We start from the raw sequence: 17,873 nt of genomic DNA on the forward strand, positions 1-17,873 counted from the left end.
TAAGATGCACGTGCCCACCTCTGGAGGCTTCACTCTGTGGCTGTGACCAAGAACTTAATCTAGCTGAGCTGACAAGTAAGGACACGAAGTTGCCTGGGTCAAAGTGTCTCTAATCCTGCAGACTTCATCCCCAGAAGGTGGGTCAGCTCTGTCCCTCCTCCCCTCGTCCATCATCACCCTGCCTGCACCCTGGTCCTCTCGCTCGGGGACAGTGGCTGGAGTGGCCAGAAAGGTCTCCTGGCTGATCCAGCTACCGCCAGCCCTCATCCCACCAGGAAAGGAGCCTCCTGGAACGCAGCTGTGACCACCATGTCTCACATACACCTGCATACTGCACACGGGTCACACACACCTTCACTTTTACATCATCAGGTTAGTGGGCCTCACACTTAAGACATCTGGAACCTCAGCCACACTTTGCTTTTCCTGCTGGTCGATTCTAAACAGTAGAGGGTTGTTGGTGGTGATGATGGTACCAGTGCACAAGATGAAGATTCCCGGGCCCCACCTAGACCCCTGACTCCGAGGTTGTCTCAGAGCCTCTGCATCTGTACTGTAAAAGAGCTCCCAGGGGAACTCGGTTCCTGGGCCTGCCCTCCCCCAGCCCCCCAGGCTGGGCGCTGGGGTGGGGGCGGGGTCGTGGTCGTCCCTGCAAATCACAGTCGAATGACCATGTCAGGACGCGAGCCCAGAGGAACAGCCAGGGCCTAGCCCTGAGGAAAAAGGGTGGACCGGCTATTGAGGTGCCAGGGGGTTGCTGGGGAGGAAAGTCAGTGGGTTATTAGTGCCGGTGCAAAGTCAAGGAGGAGCCATGCTCAGGGCGCGGAGGTGGGAGGTGAACCACAGCCGAAGGCCCTAAACACAGGAGGCTTGCCCTTGACCCCGAGCACTGGAGCAGAGGTGAGGCTGGTGGGCAGGGCCTCTGGGGCTCCCCAAGCTGCAGAAGGGGCGCGGGAAGGGCACCGCAGCCCCACCCGCCGGCGCGCCCCGCACCGCCCCCGCGTGCGGCCGCCAGGGGGCGCCAGGTCGCGCCGCTCCGCGGTCAGAGCGCAGCGGGCTGCGCCCGGGAGCCGCGGCGGCGGGTGGCCCGGGTTCCCTGGCAGCGGGAGCAGCGGGCGCTGCCCATGGGCCGGGCCCGGGGTCCGGGCGCGCCGGGAGCCGGTGAGTGGGGACGCGGCCGGGCGGGACGCGGGCGCTGCAGGCCGGGAGGGGCGGCGGCGGGTGTGGGCCGGGAGGTCGGGACGCAGCCGTGCGGGCGGCGAGCCCGGGGGCGCGCGGCCTGACTCCGGGCACAGGTGTGCGCGCGGCCGGTTTTGCGCGCGGTCGCCCGCCCGCGGGCCCGGGGTGGGCAGCGGGGGGCGGGGCTGCGCGGCTTGGGTGCGGGCGCAGGGAGCCTGGCGCCTGCGGCCCGGGACCGGCGGAGGACACACCCCCGGCCCCGGGGAGAGAGAACGCGCCCCTGGGCGCGAGGGGCGAGCGTCTTAGGAACTCGCGGGCAGGAAAAGTCAGCCTGGACCCAAGGCCTCCACCCCGCCCTAGGCCTCAGTTTCCCGGTCTCTGAAATGGGACCGGCCAGGCTGACCTGCCGGGTGCGTGTGAAGGAGGGGAACGGCCTTGTCCGGGCAGCCGGGGGGACAGGGGCTGCTGTCTCTGAAGCTGGGGCCTATGGAGGAAAGCACCTATTCTGCCATCAGAGCGCCTGGGGAGAGGCGGCCAGCTCGGGTTCTGGGCGTGTCCCCCCACGCAGCCAGAGCGGGCGGGGTCGGAGACCCTGGACCCCTTCTGTCTGTTGGGGTGGGGACAGGGAAGCCCCGTCCCCGCCCCCTGCTCAGTGTGGGGGAAGCGTGCGCCGAAGGGGCAGGGCAGTTCGGGGTGTGGAGAGTCTCACCCCCGCCCCCCTCCTCCTGGCCACGGTGAGGCAGGTGTTCTGCTGAGCTTCGGAAGCCAAGAAGTGCCCCGGGAGGGTTTACCCGCCTGGGAGGTGCGGTGGCCCCCACCCCTTACTGCGAAGTGACTGGGGCTTAGAGAGGTGACTGGACTTGTTCCAGGTCTCAGGACCAGGACGTGGCAAAGCCGTGGGGGGTGGGGGGCTTTGCCTGGGGCAGAACTGGCGGCCGGAGAGGCCTGCAATTGGTCGCGAAGCCGCGGCTGTACGCGGGCTGCTGCCGGCCCTGGTACGGCCCCAGTAGGTGCTGACAGGTGGGGATGGGGGGCGGGGCCGGGCCAGCGATCAGGGGAAAACCCGTGGTCATGGCAGAGGGTCAGTGCCAGGGAGAAAATAAAACGGTAATTGGGGTGGGGAGAGACTGGGGTGGGGCAGGACCTTAGCCTAACCCGGGAGGGTGGCCCTGAGCAGTAGTGACCCCGGATGCCAGGTGACTGGAAGGGCAGGGCTCTCTGGAAGGCTCTGAGGGAACTTCAGCTGCGTGGCCCGGATGGGGGCCGGGCTGCTGGGAGGGAAGAGCTGCGAGAGCCAGGGAGGGGAGCTGTGGGGTGTGGATTTCCTCGGGTGCCCTGCGAAGCCTTCGGAGGGGTTCGAATTTGAGAACTGAAAGGAAGCCCCTGCTGTGGGTGCAGGGGGAGGAGGGGAGCCTCCAACTGGCTGTCCCTATTTGGGGTCCACCCCAGGGGGCCTGCAGCCGCAGGGCCCCCTCAGTCCTGGCAGGACCTCCTGCAAGGGGTCCAGTGGCCAGAGGTGGCAGTCAGGGGAGCCCTGCCCCGCTTTCCCTGCACCCTCCTGGTGCCCAGCAGGGGAGGGAGCGCTTCTGTAGAGTTTGCAAAGATGGGGTGCAGGGTGTTTGGGGCTGGCTGTTTTGGCAGGTCTGTGTCCTCTTGACGCATTCCCGCCAGTCTTCCCCATCGCTCCAGCCCTCACTTGCACTTTGACCCCCACCTGGAGGCAGCCCTTCCTCAGAGGAGCCCCCACACCTGTCCGTGGGGTGGGACTCAGAAGCCAGGGTCTGCACCTTACATGTGCTTCTTGCCTTCTCAGTGGACCGAGGCCAAAAATCTTTTTTTTCAATCAAAAGTTTAATATACCCATTTTCTTTCTCCCACTGTAAGAACCTGGTTCGCCAAAACGTCAATGTATTTAGTCATTTGCTTTGTCTTAGAATGCACCCAAAATGATTTCTGAATCTCTGCATCCAAATCAGCACCAACCAAACCTGACTAGATCAAGTTCAGGATTTCCTGGGGTAGTCGGCATAGTGTGTCACCAGCTCCATATGCCATTAGCTTCCTCTGTTTCTCTTCGCACACAGTTTGGTTTTTCCCCCCTTTTATTTTTTTATTATAACTTCATTTCTTGAATAAAAGTTCCTGTCTCTTCCTCCTTATTCCCACACTGTGGGTAACCATTTGAAATATGGTTTTTATCTTCCCTGGTTTTCTTTGCCAGGCAAGCCATTTATTTGCGCTATCATGAAAGGTAGCACACACATCTCCCTTGCACTTTGCTGTTTCCCCTTCAAACTCCCTTCACAGCGGCTCACAGGGCCTTTGCTCACGCTGCTGCTGTGCAGCCGCATGAGTGCCCCTTGGTGGCAGTGCCGTGCTTGTCCGGCTGTGGCGTGCAGGTTCGGCTTCTTCCAGGCCTTTGTTATTAAAAATCATAAAGCAATGGATAACCTTGCACACAGGTTGTTTGTATTTCTGGAAGTGTCTCTTTAATTCCTGAAAGTAGAAGTAAATACAGACTTACTTTGTTCGCTGTTCCCAAGTTCCCTTGCCCCATATTCTATGCTCCTACCAGGGTAAGGGCCAGTGCCTGCTTCCCTCCCTGCTGCCACCTCTGAGAGCCAGAAAAGAGCATCTCCACACATCTTTGTTTTAATATATTTTATTAGTTATGCTATTACAGTTGTCCCTTTTCTCCCCTTTATTCCCCTCTGCCCTGTACCCCCCTCCCCATCTTTTCCCACCTTGCTTCATGCCCATGGGTCGTACATACAAGTTCTTTGGCTTTTCCATTTCCCATACTATTCTTGCCCTTCCCCTGTCTATTTTCTACCTGCCATTTATACTTCCTATTCCCTGTACCTTTTCCCACATTCTCCTCTCCCCCTCCCTGGTGATAACCCTCCATGTCATCTCCATTTCTGTGGTTCTGTTCCTGTTCTAGTTGTTTGCTTAGTTCATTTTTGTTTTTTTTTTTAGGTTCAGTTGTTGATAGTTGTGAATTTGTCATTTTGCTGTTCATATTTATGATCTTTTTTTCAGATAAGTCCCTTTAACATTCCATATAATATGGGCCTGATGATGATGAACTCCTTTAACTTGACTGTATCTGGGAAGCACGTTATCTGCCCTTCCATTCTAAATGATAACTTTACTGGATAGAGTTGTCTTGGATGTAAGTCCTTGGCTTTCATGACTTTGAATACTTCTTCCCAGCCCCTTCTTGCCTGTAAGGTCTCTTTTGAGAAATCAGCTGACAGTCTTATGGGAACTCCTTTGTAGGTAACTGTCTCCTTTTTTCTTGCTGCTTTTAAGATTCTCTCCTTCTCTTTAATCTTGGGTGATGTGATTATGATGTGCCTTGGTGTGTTCCTCCTTGGGTCCAACTTCTTTGGGATTCTTTGAGCTTCCTGGACTTCATGGAAGTCTATTTCCTTTGCCAGATAGGGGAAGTTCTAATTTATTGTTTTTTCAAACAAGTTTTCAATTTTTTGCTCTTCTTCTCCTTCTGGCACCCCTATAATTCAGATGTTGGAACGTTTAAAGTTGTTCTGGAGGTTCCTAAGCCTCTCCTTATTGTTTTGAATTCTTGTTTCTTCATTCTGTTCTGGTTGAATATTTATTCTTCTTTGTGCTCCAAACCATTGATTTGAGTCCTGGTTTCCTTCCCATCACTGTTGGTTCCCTGTACATTTTCCTTTATTTCACTTTGCATAGCCTTCACTTTTTCCTTTATTTTGTGACCATATTCAACCATTCTGTGAGCATCCTGATTACCAGTGTTTTGAACTGTGCATCTGTTAGGTTGGCTATCTCTTCATTGCTTAGTTGTATTTTTTTCTGGAGCTTTGATCTGTTCTTTCATTTGGGCCATTTTTGTTTTGTCTCAGCACACCCGTTACATAGTAAGGGGCAGATCCTTCAGTGTTCACCAGGGAAGGGCAACCTGTGTTGCTGCTGCATTGTGGTACTGTATGTGGAGGAGGGTTCGAGAAGTAACAATGGCATTTGCTCTGCTCTCCACTGGCTCTCAGTCACTTCCCCTGCTTCCCACAAGCAAAGTGGGACCTTCTGGTGCTGATTCCTGGGTGGGTGGGTTTGTGTACATTCTAGGACCCTGTGGGTCCCCCCAATGAACTCCCCTGTAAGGCTGGGAGTCTCTCCTGGCTCCTCAACCCCCACAGGTGTTTTCAGTCACAGGTTTGAGGCTTTATTTCCCCTCTGGGACCCTGGGTTGTAGGTCTGTCTCGCTCCCCAGTTGTTTCTCCCCATTTATCTGCATGAATATGGGACCACCCAGTCCTCCAGCCACTGCCTCGGGGTGAGTCCTCTCCTCCCGGCTGCCTGTCTCCGCCTCTCCTGCTGGTCTGGGTGAGTGTTTCTTCTTTAACTCCTTGGTTGTCGGACTTCCATACAGTTCAGTTCTGTCAGTTCTGGTTGTTTTTTTGTTTTTAAATTGTTGTTGTCCTCCTTTTGGTTGAGCAAGGAGGCCCAGTGTGTCTACCTACACCTCCATCTTGGCCGGAAGTTCCATGCATCTTAATTTACATTTCTATCTTTGTTACTGAAACCAGATGTCTTTTCACAAGTTTATAAGGCATTTCGTTACCTTTTCTGTGAGTTTCCTATCCTTGTGTTTTGCCCATTTCCTACTGGAATTTTGGTCACTTTTTCACCTCGAATTTAAGTTTGTTTAAAATACATATTAGATTATTAGTGTTTTATCTTTGTTATATTGCAAATATTTCTCCCAGGGTTTTTTTTTCCACATTACATATGGTGGATTTTGCCATTAAAAGCTTTCCATTTGTATGTAGTTGATTTAAACACACTTGTCCTTTATCATATCTAGATTTTTTGTTTTTATTGAATGTATCAGGGTGACACTAGCTAACAAAATATACAGGTTTCAATGCACAATTCCACAGCATGTCTGTACACTGCAGTGCGCAGTCACCGCCCCAAATCAGGTCTCCTTCATCACCATTTACCCCCTGTACCCACCCCCCCACCCAGCAGTCGGCACATTGCTGTCCGTGGCCATTTTCTTTTTGGCTCAGTCTCTCCACTTCCCACCCTCAGCCCTTCACTGCCCCCACCCGGCAGCTGTCAGCCTGCTCTCCGAGTGCCTCTCTACTTTCCTTGCTAGTTCAGTTTGTTCATTAGATTCCTCATATGAGTGAGATCATGTGGTATTTGTCTTTCCCTGACTGGCTTATTTCACTCAGCATAATGTTCTCCAGGCCCATCCATGCTGTTGCAAATGGTAAGATTTCCTTCTTTTTTAAAATGATATTTTATTGATTGTGCTATTACAGTTATCCAAATTTTTCCCTCTTTGCCCCCCTCCACTCAGCATCCCCCACTCCCCTAAGCAATCCCCCCACCATTGTTCATGTCCATGGGCCATTCGTATAATTTCTCTGGCTACTCCATTTCCTGTACCGTACTTTACATCCCCATGACTAGTCTGTAACTACCTATTCGTACTTCTTGATCCCCTCACCTCTTCACCCATAACCCCTTCCCATTTGGCAACCATCAAAAAAGATATCCTTTTTTTACGGCCGAGTAGAATTCAACTGTGTAGATGTCCCATAGTGGTTTTATCCACTCATCTACTGATGGGCACTTGGGCTGCTTCCATATCTTGGCGATTGTAAACAACCCTGCAATGAACATGAAGATGCACATATTCTTTCAAACTGGTGTTTCAAGTTTCTTCAGATATATCTCCAGAAGTGGAATCACGGTTCAATTTTTAATTTTTTGAGGTATCTTCATACTACTTCTCATAGTGGCTGCACCCATCTGCATCTCAACAAAGTGCACTAAGGCTTCCCTTCCTCCACATTCTCACCAGCACTTGTTGTTTGTTGATTTATTGATTTCAGCCATTCTGACAGGTGTGAGGTCAATAGCTCATTGTGGTTTTAATTTGCATCTCTCTAGTGACTAGTGATGTTGAGCATCTTTTCATGTCTATTGACCATCTGTATGCCCTCTTTGGAGAAGTGTCTATTCAGATCCTTGCCCACTTTTTAACTGAATTGTTTTTTTGTTGTTGTTGTGTTTTATAAGTTTTTAATACATTTTGGGATATTAACTCCTTATCAGATGTATCATTGGGAAACATATTCTCTCATTCACTGAGGTTTTTTTTCATTTTGTTTATGGTTTCTTTTGCTGTACAAAAACTTTTCGGTTTGACATAGTTCTATTTTTTTTTTTCTTTTGTTTCCCTTGCTCAAGGAGATATATCAGAAAAATACTGCCATGAGCAATGTCTGAAAATTTATTGCCTATGTTTTCTTTTAGGATTTTTGTGGTTTTGAGTCTAGAATTTAAGTTTTTAGTCCATTTTGAGTTTATTCTTATGTATGGTGTAAGAAGGTGGTCTAGTTTCATTTTTTGCATGTATCTGTACAGTTTTCCCAACACCATTTATTGAATAGACTATCTTTAGCCCATTGTATGTTTCTGCCTCCTTTGTGAAATATTAATTGACCATAAAGGCATGGTTTTATTTCTGGGGTCTCTATTCTGTTCCATGGATCTATGTGTCTGTTTTTATGCCAGTACCAGGCTGTTTTGGTTATTGTGGCTTTGTACTATAGTTTGACATCAGGTAACATGATTCCTTCAACTTTGTCTTCTTTCTCATGATTCCTGTGGCTGTTCTTGTTTCTTGTGGTTCCATATATGTTTTTAGAATATTCACTCTTGATCTGTGAAATACACCATTGGAATCTGGATAGGAATTGTGTTGAATCTGTAGATTGCTCTGGGTAGTATGGACATTTTAATTATGTTAATTCTTCCTATCCATGAATATGATATATTCTTCCAGTTATTTCTATCTTCTTCACTTTCTTTCTTCAGTGTCTTATAATTTTCCAAGTGCAGGTCTTTTACACCCTTGATTAAATTTACTATTAAGTACCTTATGTTGTTTTTGCAGTGTAAATGGGATTGTTTTCTTATTTGCTCTTTCTGATAGTTCATTATTAGTGTATAAAAGTGCCACCAATTTCTGAATATTAACTTTGTATCCTGCTACTTTGCTGAATTCATTTATTAGATCTAGCAGCTTTTTTTAGACTCTTCAGGGTTTTCTATGTACAATATCATGTCAACTGTGAATAATAACAGTTTAATCTCTCTTTTTCAATTTGGACGCTTTCTTTTTCTTGTCTGATTGCTGTGCCTAGGACTTCCAGTACTATGTCGAATGAGTGGTGAAAGCAGACATCCCTGTCTTGTTACTCATCTTAAGGGAAACACTTGTAGTTTTTTCCTAGTGAGTATGATATTAGCTGTGAGTTTGTCATATATGGCCTTTATTACACTGAGGTAAGTTCCCTCTATTCCCACTTTGCTGAGAGTTTTTATCACAAATGGTGCTGGATTTTATCAAATGGTTTTTCTGCATCTACTGACATGATCATGTGGTTTTTATCCTTCATTTTAATTATGTGGTGTATTGTGTTTATTGATTTGCAGATATTGTACCAACCTTGCATCCCTGGAATAAATCCCACTTGATCATGGTATATGATCTTTTTGATGCATTGCTGTATTCCGTTTGTTAATGTTTTGTTGAGGGTTTGAGCATCTATATTCATCAGGGATATTGACCTATAATTTTCTTTTTCTTCTTCTTTTTTTTTGTAGTGTCTTGATCTAGTTCTGGAATTAGGATAATGCTGGCTTTGTAAAATGAGCTCGGGAGTCTTCTCTCCTCATGAATTTCTTAGAATAGCTTGAGAAGGATAGGTGTTAGTTGTTCTTTGAATGTTTGGTAAATTCACCTGTGAAGCTATATCTGGACCAGGACTTTTGTTTACTGGGAGTTTTTTGATTACTGCTTCAATTTTTCCAGGTGTAATCTCTTTTCAGATTCTCTGATTCTTCCTGATTTGGTTTTGGAAGATTATATGTTTTTAGGAATTTATCCATTTCTTCCAGATTGTCTAATTTGCTGGCATGTAGTTGTTTGTAATATTTTCTTAAAATCCTTTGTATTTCTTAGGTGTCAGTTGTTACTTTTCCTCTTTCATTTCTGATTTTATTTATTTGGTCCTCTCTCCTCTCTCTTTTTTCTTGATGATTCTGGTTAAAGATTTGTCAATCTTGTTTATCTTTTCAAAGAACCAGCTCTTGGTTTAATTGATCTTTTGTGTTTTTTAAGACTCTCTTTCTTTTATTTCTGCTCTGATCTTTATTATTTCTTTTCTTCTACTCACTATGGGCTTTGTTTTGTTCTTTTTCCAGCTCCTTTAAGTCTAAAGTTAGAGTGTTTATTTGAGATATTTTGTTTGTTTGTATCTTGAAATAGGCCGTATGCAATGCTATGAATTTCCTTCTTAGGACTGCTTTCGCTGTGCCCGATCGACTTTGGGTTGTTGTGTTCTCATTTTCATTTTTTCAAGGTATCTTTTGATTTCTTCCTTGATCTCATTGTTAACCCATTCAGTGTTTAGTGACACAAACATCGACCCGCAGTGTCCGCATCATTATGGATGAAATGAGACATTCAGACAGACTATCGAGTCCGGTGAAGGAAAAGGGACAGCGTGGCTTTTCTCTCAAGGGGAGCAAAAGCTTCAGCCCTTGCTCCAATGAGCTTTTATTGTCTTACTGGGCACAATACAAGAAGGTCCTCATTAACTATGCACAGGCTAGCTTTAAGTGGTTACCCTTTACAGAAAACAAAGGAGCCAATGCTGCTTAATCACATCACAGAAGAGGGATATTTGCAAATGAAAAGGCAAAAGTAGTTGAACCAGTTACACTCATCCTTAGAAGGTTTAGCATGGTTTTTAGGAAGTTGCTTTGCAGTAAATGTTCTCAATTCAGGGTGAGGGAGTTTTAGCAAAAAGCAAGACTCATAGCAGCCTGGGTACATTGCAGGCCTGATTCCCCACAGGAGAACCCATCCGTGGGCATGGGTCCAGTGCATCTCTGAGTGGGAGCTGGGCTCACGCCACGCAGAACAATCTACTACAGTTTAGTAACATGTTATTCAGGCTCCATGTGTTTTTGTACTTTTCAGTTTTCTTCTTGTGATTGATTTCTAGTTTTGTAACACTGTGGTCAGAGAAGATGCTTGATAATGACTTCAGTCTTCTTAAATTTATTGAGAGTTGTTTCGTCTGTCCTAGAAAACATTCCATGTGCACTTGAAAAGTATGCATATTCTGCTGCTCTGGGGTGAAATGCTCTGAGGATACCAATTCAATCCATTTGATCTAGTCTGTCATTTAATGCTGCTGTCCCTTGTTGGTTTTCTATCTGGAAGATCTACGATCGATGACGATGGGTCATTAAAATCCCCTGCTATGAATGCATGTCCATCAATATTTATGTCCATCAAGATTTGCTTTACATGTTCAGATGCTCCAATGTTGGGTGCATATATGTTGACATGTGTTATATCCTCTTGTTGGACTGCTCCCTTTTTCACCATGAAGTGTCTTCCTTGTCTTTTATTATATCGCCTTTGTTTTCAAGTCTGTTCTGTCAGATGTAAGATTGCTGCCCCAGGTTTTTTTCCCCTTTCCACTTGCATGAAATACCTTTTTCCAGCCCTTCACTTTTCGTCTGTCTTGTGTTCTGAGGTGGGTTTCTTGGAGGCAGCATATGTGTGGGTCTTGTTTTCTTCTCCATTCAGCTGCCTATGTCTTTTGATTGGAGCATTTAAGCCATTTACATTTTAAGTGATTATTGATAAGTATGTATTTATTGCCATTTTATCCTTTTAACTATATTCTTCTTCCTCCTCCTTTCAAGCCCTTTAACATTTCTTGTAATACTGATCTGATGGTAACAAACTTCTTTTCTTGTCTGGGAAGCTCTTTATTTCTCTAATTCTAAATGGAAGTCTTGCTGGGTAAAGTAATCTTGGTTTTAGGTCCTTGTTTTTCATCACTTTGAATATTTCATTCCAGTCTCTTCTGGCCTGAAATGTGTCTGTTGAGAAATCAGTTCACAGTCTTATAGGAGCTTCTTTGTAGATAGGTAGGTAGTTAACTGCCTTTCTCTTGTGGCTTTCAAGATTCTCTCTTTGTCTTTGGCCTTTGCTGTTTTAATTATGACATGTCTTGGAGTGGGCCTCTTTGGGTCCATTGTGTTTGGGACTCTCTGTGCTTCCTGGACTTGTGGCTTTTTTCTTCCCCAGTTAGGGAAGTTTTTTGTCACTATTCTTCAAACAGGGTCTCGATCCCTGGCTGTCTCATCTCTCCTTCTGGTGCCCCTGTGATGCGGATATCATTGTGTTTCATGTTCTCCCAAAGGTCCCTTAAAATTATCCTCATTTTTTTTATTGTTTTTTCTTTTTGCTGCTCTGTGTGTTTTTTTCTACCTTGTCTTCCAAATTGCTGATTTGATCCTCTGCTTCATCCAACCTACTGTTTATTCCTTCCAGTGTATTATTTATCTCATATGCTGTATTTTTCATTTCTGACTGGTCCTTTTTCATAGTTTCTATGTCCTTTTTCATGCTGTTGAGCATCCTTACAACCATTCCTTTGAACTCTGTATCTGATAAACTGTCTGCCTCCATTTCATAGAGCTCTTTTTCTGGAGATTTCTGCAGTTCCTTCATTTGGAGCCTGTTTTCTTTGCCCATTTTTGCTGCCGCCTTGCATTTGTTTGTGTGTGTGTTAGATGGACCTGCTGTGACTCCCAGTCTCCGAAGGACATCCTCATGTAACAGGTGTCCTGTTGGAGCCGCTGGTGTGGTCTCCTTTTTAAAGAACATGTCATTCTTCACTTATTTGCAGCTTGCTTTATTTTGTGCAGTGTGCGCATGTTTTTCAATTACAGTTTACAGTCAGTATTACTTAGTATTAGTTTTAGATGTACCCCATGGTGATTAGACAATCGTACAGTTTATAAAATGTTCCCTCCAATATTCCCAGTACCCACTTGGCGCCCCATCCCTGGTTATCCCAGTACTGTGGACTCTAGTCTCTGTGCTGTCCTTTCATCTCCAAGACTGCCTCGTGACTACCAAACTGTACCTCCTGATCCCCTCACCTTTTTTCACCCTGTCCCCTGATCCCACTCCTCTCTGGCCCCATCAGGCCTCAGTATCTATGAGTCTGTTTCAATTTATTTATTTTGCTCTTTAGGTTCCCCAAAGAAATGATATCCTATGGTATCTGTCTTACTCTCTGCCTTATTTCACTTAGCACAATACCCTCTGAGTCTGCCACGTTGTCACAGATGGCAAGATTTGATTCTTCCCTATTGTGTAAATGTACCACAGCGTTTTAATCCACTGTCTGTTGATGGACACTGGGGCTGCTTCTGAACCTTGGCTGTTGTAAATAACACTACAATGAACACAGGGGTGCACTGTGTTCTTTGAATATTCTTTTGAATATTCTTTTGAATTAGTGTTTTGGGTTTCTTTGGATATAACCCCAGAAGTGGAATTGTTGGGTCATAAGGCAGTTCCATTTTTAATATTTTGCAGAATTTCCACACTCTTTTTGACAGTGGCTGCACTGATCTGTGTTCCCCCCAACAGTGTATGAGAGTCCCCTTTCCTCCACATCCTTGCCAACACCTGTTGCTTATTGATTTATTGGTGATGGCCATTCTGACAGGTGGGGTGATAGCTCTTCATGGTTTTATTTGCATTTTTCTGATGATTAATGGACACTGAGCATCTTTTCATATGTCTGTTTGCTATCTATATGTCCTCTTTAGAGAACTGTTTATTCAGGTCTTTTGCCCATTTTTAAATTGGATTGTTTGGGGTTTTTTGGCATTGAGTTTTATAAGTTCTTTATAAATTTTTGATATAAACCTCTCATAAGATGTGTAATTGGCAAATGTGTTCTGCCAAATATAATATGATTCAGTGGGTTGTCTTTTCATATCGTTGATAGTTTCCTTTGCTGTGCAAAAACTTTTTAGTTTGATGTGGTCCCATTGACTTTACTGCCTATGTTTTCTACTAAGACTTTTATGACTTTGAGTCTTAAATTAGATTAGATTAGATTAAGTCCTTAATCTACCGCAAGTTTATTCTTGTCTATGGTGTAAGAAGGTGGTTTGGTTTCATTTTTTTGCATGTATCTGTCCGATTTTCTCAGGACCATTTATTGAACAGACTGTCTGTACACCATTGTATGTTCTTGTGTCCTTCATCAGATATTAATTAATTATACAGGAATGGGTTTATGTCTGGGCTCTCTGTTCCCTTCCATTGATCTATGTGTCTGTTCTTATGCCAGGAGCATGCTGTTTTGATTACGATGGCCTTGTAGTATGGTTTGATATCAGGTAATGTGATCCTTCCCACTTTGTTCTTCTAAGAGGTAAACGTTTTTAAAATTCCAGATAGTGGGAATGATGGAAGTGGGTGGGGGTGGAAGATGGTGCAGGTGGAGAAAATGGAGGAGTTGGTCATGCCCCACCATCTGGGGGGGCCTCCAGATGTTTAATTTGTTATTGTGCATTATGATCTACATACATGAGACAGGTCATCTTTTTATGTTGCAAATATTACATAACCAAATTACTTTTGAGAAAAGGAGTTCCCATACTCTTCCCATTGATCTGTGTTCTGGAGACACACTCCCCACTTTGGAGACCACTGAGTTCATCAGACCACGTGGCCACCAGGGCACCCCTCGAAAGCAGGCCCTGGTGAGAGGCCCAGGGTGTCCTGAGCTCATGCTGGGGTGAGGAGGGCTGAATTCGGGCAAAGGAAACTCTGAGAAGAAAGCCATGCCCCAGCTGCTCAGAAAGGTCAACCAGGAGTCAGGCACAGTGGGGGTGATCAGGAAGGAGGGCCGGAGGAGCTCGGGTCCATGTCACCAGCCTGCAGACCCTAGCGGCTGAGTCCCAGCCCTCTGCGTCGTGGCTGTGAGCAGCTGGAGGACAGGCACCAGGCCACACTGTTGCCACCCGTGTGTGTGCAGGCTGGACGCGTGGCATATGATGCACCGAAGGGCTCTGAGACTTCTCTCGGCCAGCTGTTTTCTGGTTTCCCTGGCAACCCTCAGTAGGTCTGAAGCACAAGAGAGGCGATCAGAGGAGGCAGGGGCGGGGGCTGCAGCTCCCTGTGTGGGGTGGGCCACCCGCGCACTCGGACACCAGGGCCCTGCCTGGGCGGGGGAGGGGGGGCGTTGCCCAGGAGTGGCTGGCTCAGATCCTCTGAGGTTAACCACACTCCAGAACCCTTTCGGGAGCTGTGATCCGCTTGTCCCCTGGGCCCATGAAAATGGTTGACTGTCCATCCTTTGCAGCTGTGTTAGGGGTGCTGGTGAGGGTGCTATCCCACCAGCCCCTAGAAGGCGCTTGGCCCCAAGTGCACCAGGGGCTTTCCCCAGCTCAGCGGTCTGACAACTGGCCTGTGCTGACAAGCCCCTTAGAATAAAGCTCGGGGCACACAGGGGTGTGTGTGACCTCTGCTCAGGGCACCTCGGGAGGGCGAGGGAGGGCGAGGCTGAGGTGGCCGAGTGCATGGCCGCTGCCGTGGGCTGTGAGTTGCAGGGGCCTGCATTTGAAACAGATGTTTCTGCAGAGCGCAGCCCTGCACCACATATGTGTTAGCACTTTGGATGATGAAAAGGACTTGAAGTGCCTGCGTGTCACCGTTCTGAAATGCTTGCCGGGAAAATGCCTTTCTGTTTTGCAAACAGCGAGTGTAAGGAGGAACAAATGGGGTTACTGTGCTGTCACCAGGTTTGTGGACAGAGGCGTTTGCAGACACACATGGCCTCTGTGGAGCCAGCTTCCTGCCCGAGGCCGCCCAGCGCCAGGTGGGACTTCAAAGGAGAAAGTCACCGTCTTTCCCTTTTTCTCCTTAGGAAATCCTCAAAGCCATAAACACACAGAGAATAGATCGGATGGACGTGAACCACCAGGTAGTCACCCCCTGACCCCCGACTCCGACCGAGGCTGTCCACTCCCTGAGGTTCTTAGAGCTGACCCCTGACCCCCCATACTCCCTGTCATGACCCTGACATGCAGCTCTGCTCTCAGGAACTTGACCAGCCACTGATGCCCCTGGTGAAGTTAATAATAATCTCTTAATATCATCTAGTAGCCAGTCCATAATCAGTCAGAGGCCCCAATTCTTCAAAAGTATCTTTTAACAATTCACTTATTAATATTCAAGTCAGGATTCAAGCAAGTGCCCACGTTGCACTGATTCCTTTAACTCTTAAGTGACTTTTATCCTGTTGTAGTCCTTCCCATTGTTTTATTTTTTATGCATGCCATCTCCATTCCATTTATCTGTTGGAGAAACTGGGACATTGGTCCTATAGGGTGTCCCATGTTCTGGAGTTGGCTGTTTGCCTCCTTCTGGCATCACTGAACATGTCCACCCCCCGTAGCCCCAGACCAGCTAACTCGAACTACAGCAGCGCTGGCCAATAGAAATGCCGTGCAGTGCTGTGAGTGATTGGAAATGTTCTCATAGCCACATTTAAAAAGGTGGAATTAAGAGGAATAATCTGTTGTATTAACTTATTTAATATGTTATCATTCCAACCTGTCATCAGTGTAAAAGTTACTGATATATTTTACATTCTTTTCTCATACTATTTTCAAATCAGAGGCACATTTTGGGCTTACAACACATCTCAGTTTGAACATCACATTTTCATCACATATAAATTTCATAAAAATTACAGTTAAACAGTTGAAAAGCATACTTATTTTTCAATAACTATTGAATATTAGGTTTTATAAACTTTTTAAATTGCTATATAATTCACATCCAGGAAAGACCTGTGACATACGTAAGCACTCGTAAAACCGTCACCGCAGTCAGGATGACAAACACATCCCCGCAGCCGCTTTCACTCAGCATGACTGTCTCGGTGCACACCTGTGCTGTTGGGCACCCCAGGAGGCGTTTAGGTGGGAGGCAGGTTCTCAGGTGGCCCCCGAGGCCCACCCCCACACAGAGCAAAACACAGGCTGCATGGTCCCCTCCCCTTGAGTGTGAGGAGGACTCTGCCTAGGACAGGACTCCAGGTCACTAGGTTCCGTTGTAGGACAGAAGGGCATTTGCAACTGTGTTAGGGGTGCTGGTCAGTGACGTGGAGTTAATGAAAAGAGTGATTATTCTGCGTGGGCAGGCCCTAAGGAGGTGGAGGCCCTTCCTGCACAGTCAGACAGAGTCAAAGCCTGAGAGAGTCTCCTCTGGGCCTGCAGAAGCAAACTGCCCCACAGTGGCAGGCAGGTGGCCTCCTGGAGATGAGGGCCTCGGTCTCATCTCCACTGCAAGGCACTAAATTCTGTCAAGGAGCAGCGAAGCTGGAAGAGGGTCCAGAGGCTCAGATGAGATGGCAGTCCTACTGACTTCAGCCTGGGGTCCCCTAAGCAGAGGACCTCGCCAAAATGGTCCCAAATCTAACCCAGAGAAATTGGGGGATGATAAGTATATGTTTGTTTAAGTTTTGGGTTGTGTGCAAAGTTTGTGGTATTTGTTACACAGTAATAAATAACTAATATATGAGGTTTGATTCCCAGTCAGGACACACACCTAGGTTGTGGGTTCGATCCCTGGTCAGGGCACATACAGGAGGCAAGCAACCGATGCTTCTTTCTCACATCCTCTCTCTTTAAAATCAATGAACGTGTCCTGGAGTAGAGGATTTTAAAAAAGCTCACACGTGTGTGCATTGCACCTGCTGACGGAGTTGAGGGTTGTTTGCGCTTTGGGATTATTATACATAAAAGTGCTGTGAACACCTACATGCACATCTCTGGATGGTTATGTGTTTTCATTTTTCTTAGGTAAATATATGGGAGGAAAATGGCCAGGTAATATGGTAAGTTCCTGCTTAACTTTTTCAGAAACTGCCAAATTCTTTTCCAAAGTGGCCGACCACACAGCAGTGTGTGGGAGCCCCACGAGCTCGGCCTCCTCAGGGCCCTGGGGGATGTCAGTGTTTTCGTCCCAGCCGTTCTGCTGGGTGGGAAGTGGCGTCTCATCAAACCGTGGCTTCCACATTCATTTTCCTAGTGGCTGGTGATTTGGGGTATCGTTTCTTATGCCTGTCTGCCACCTGCATATCTTCTCTGATGATGTATCTGTTCAAATATTTTGCACACTTTTATCAGGTTCATTGTCTTGCTGTTTTCTTGCTGTTTCTTACAAGTTCCTTGTATATTGGGTACAAGTTCTTTATCAGATAAGTGATTTATAAATCTCACCCTTACTATGTCATTTTATTCTTTTCATGGTGCCTTTTAAAGAGGTGCCTTTAATTTTGATGAAGTCTACATTATCATTTTTTTTCATCATGTTTTGGTGTTTAAGAAATTTTTACCTAAGCCAGAGTTAGAGTTTCTCCTATGTTTTCTTCTAAAATTTTTATAGTCATAGGTTTTACTATCAATCTGTGATCCATTGTGAGTTGATTTTTGCCCATAATGGGAATATTGGATCAAAATCAGTGTGTTTGTGTGAGATAACCAGTTGTTACAGCACTATTTGTTGAAACGCCCACCTTAATTTGCAGAAGAGTTGCATCTGCATCTCCTTTCAAAAAAGCAATTGGCCTTAGACTCAGGGTTGGGCTTCTCCACTCTGCCACAGTTCACTGGTCTGCATCTGACTTGGTGCCCCTATCCCACTCTCTTGGTTACTGTCGCTTCAAAGAAAAGAAGGCTTGAAATTGGGGAGTGTGTAAGTGCTCCAACTTTGCTCTACTTTC

At 46.4% G+C, this 17,873-nt stretch overlaps 1 protein-coding gene across 2 annotated transcripts in view; it reads left to right on the top strand.

The window, feature by feature from the left end:
• The first annotated feature begins 1,092 nt into the window (after positions 1-1,092).
• The window catches only part of RASGEF1C (RasGEF domain family member 1C), a 70,567-nt gene continuing 53,786 nt past the window's right edge, over positions 1,093-17,873 (top strand). For both annotated transcript variants that reach the window (XM_045830238.1, XM_045830239.1), the window contains exon 1: positions 1,093-1,161. The gene's annotated coding sequence lies outside the window, so the exon portion shown is untranslated. The remainder of the gene's footprint in view (positions 1,162-17,873) is intronic.

This window comes from Phyllostomus hastatus, unplaced genomic scaffold (genome assembly GCF_019186645.2).
Source record: "Phyllostomus hastatus isolate PE091 unplaced genomic scaffold, TTU_PhHast_1.1 phas_contig_150, whole genome shotgun sequence".
Lineage (NCBI taxonomy): Eukaryota > Metazoa > Chordata > Mammalia > Chiroptera > Phyllostomidae > Phyllostomus > Phyllostomus hastatus.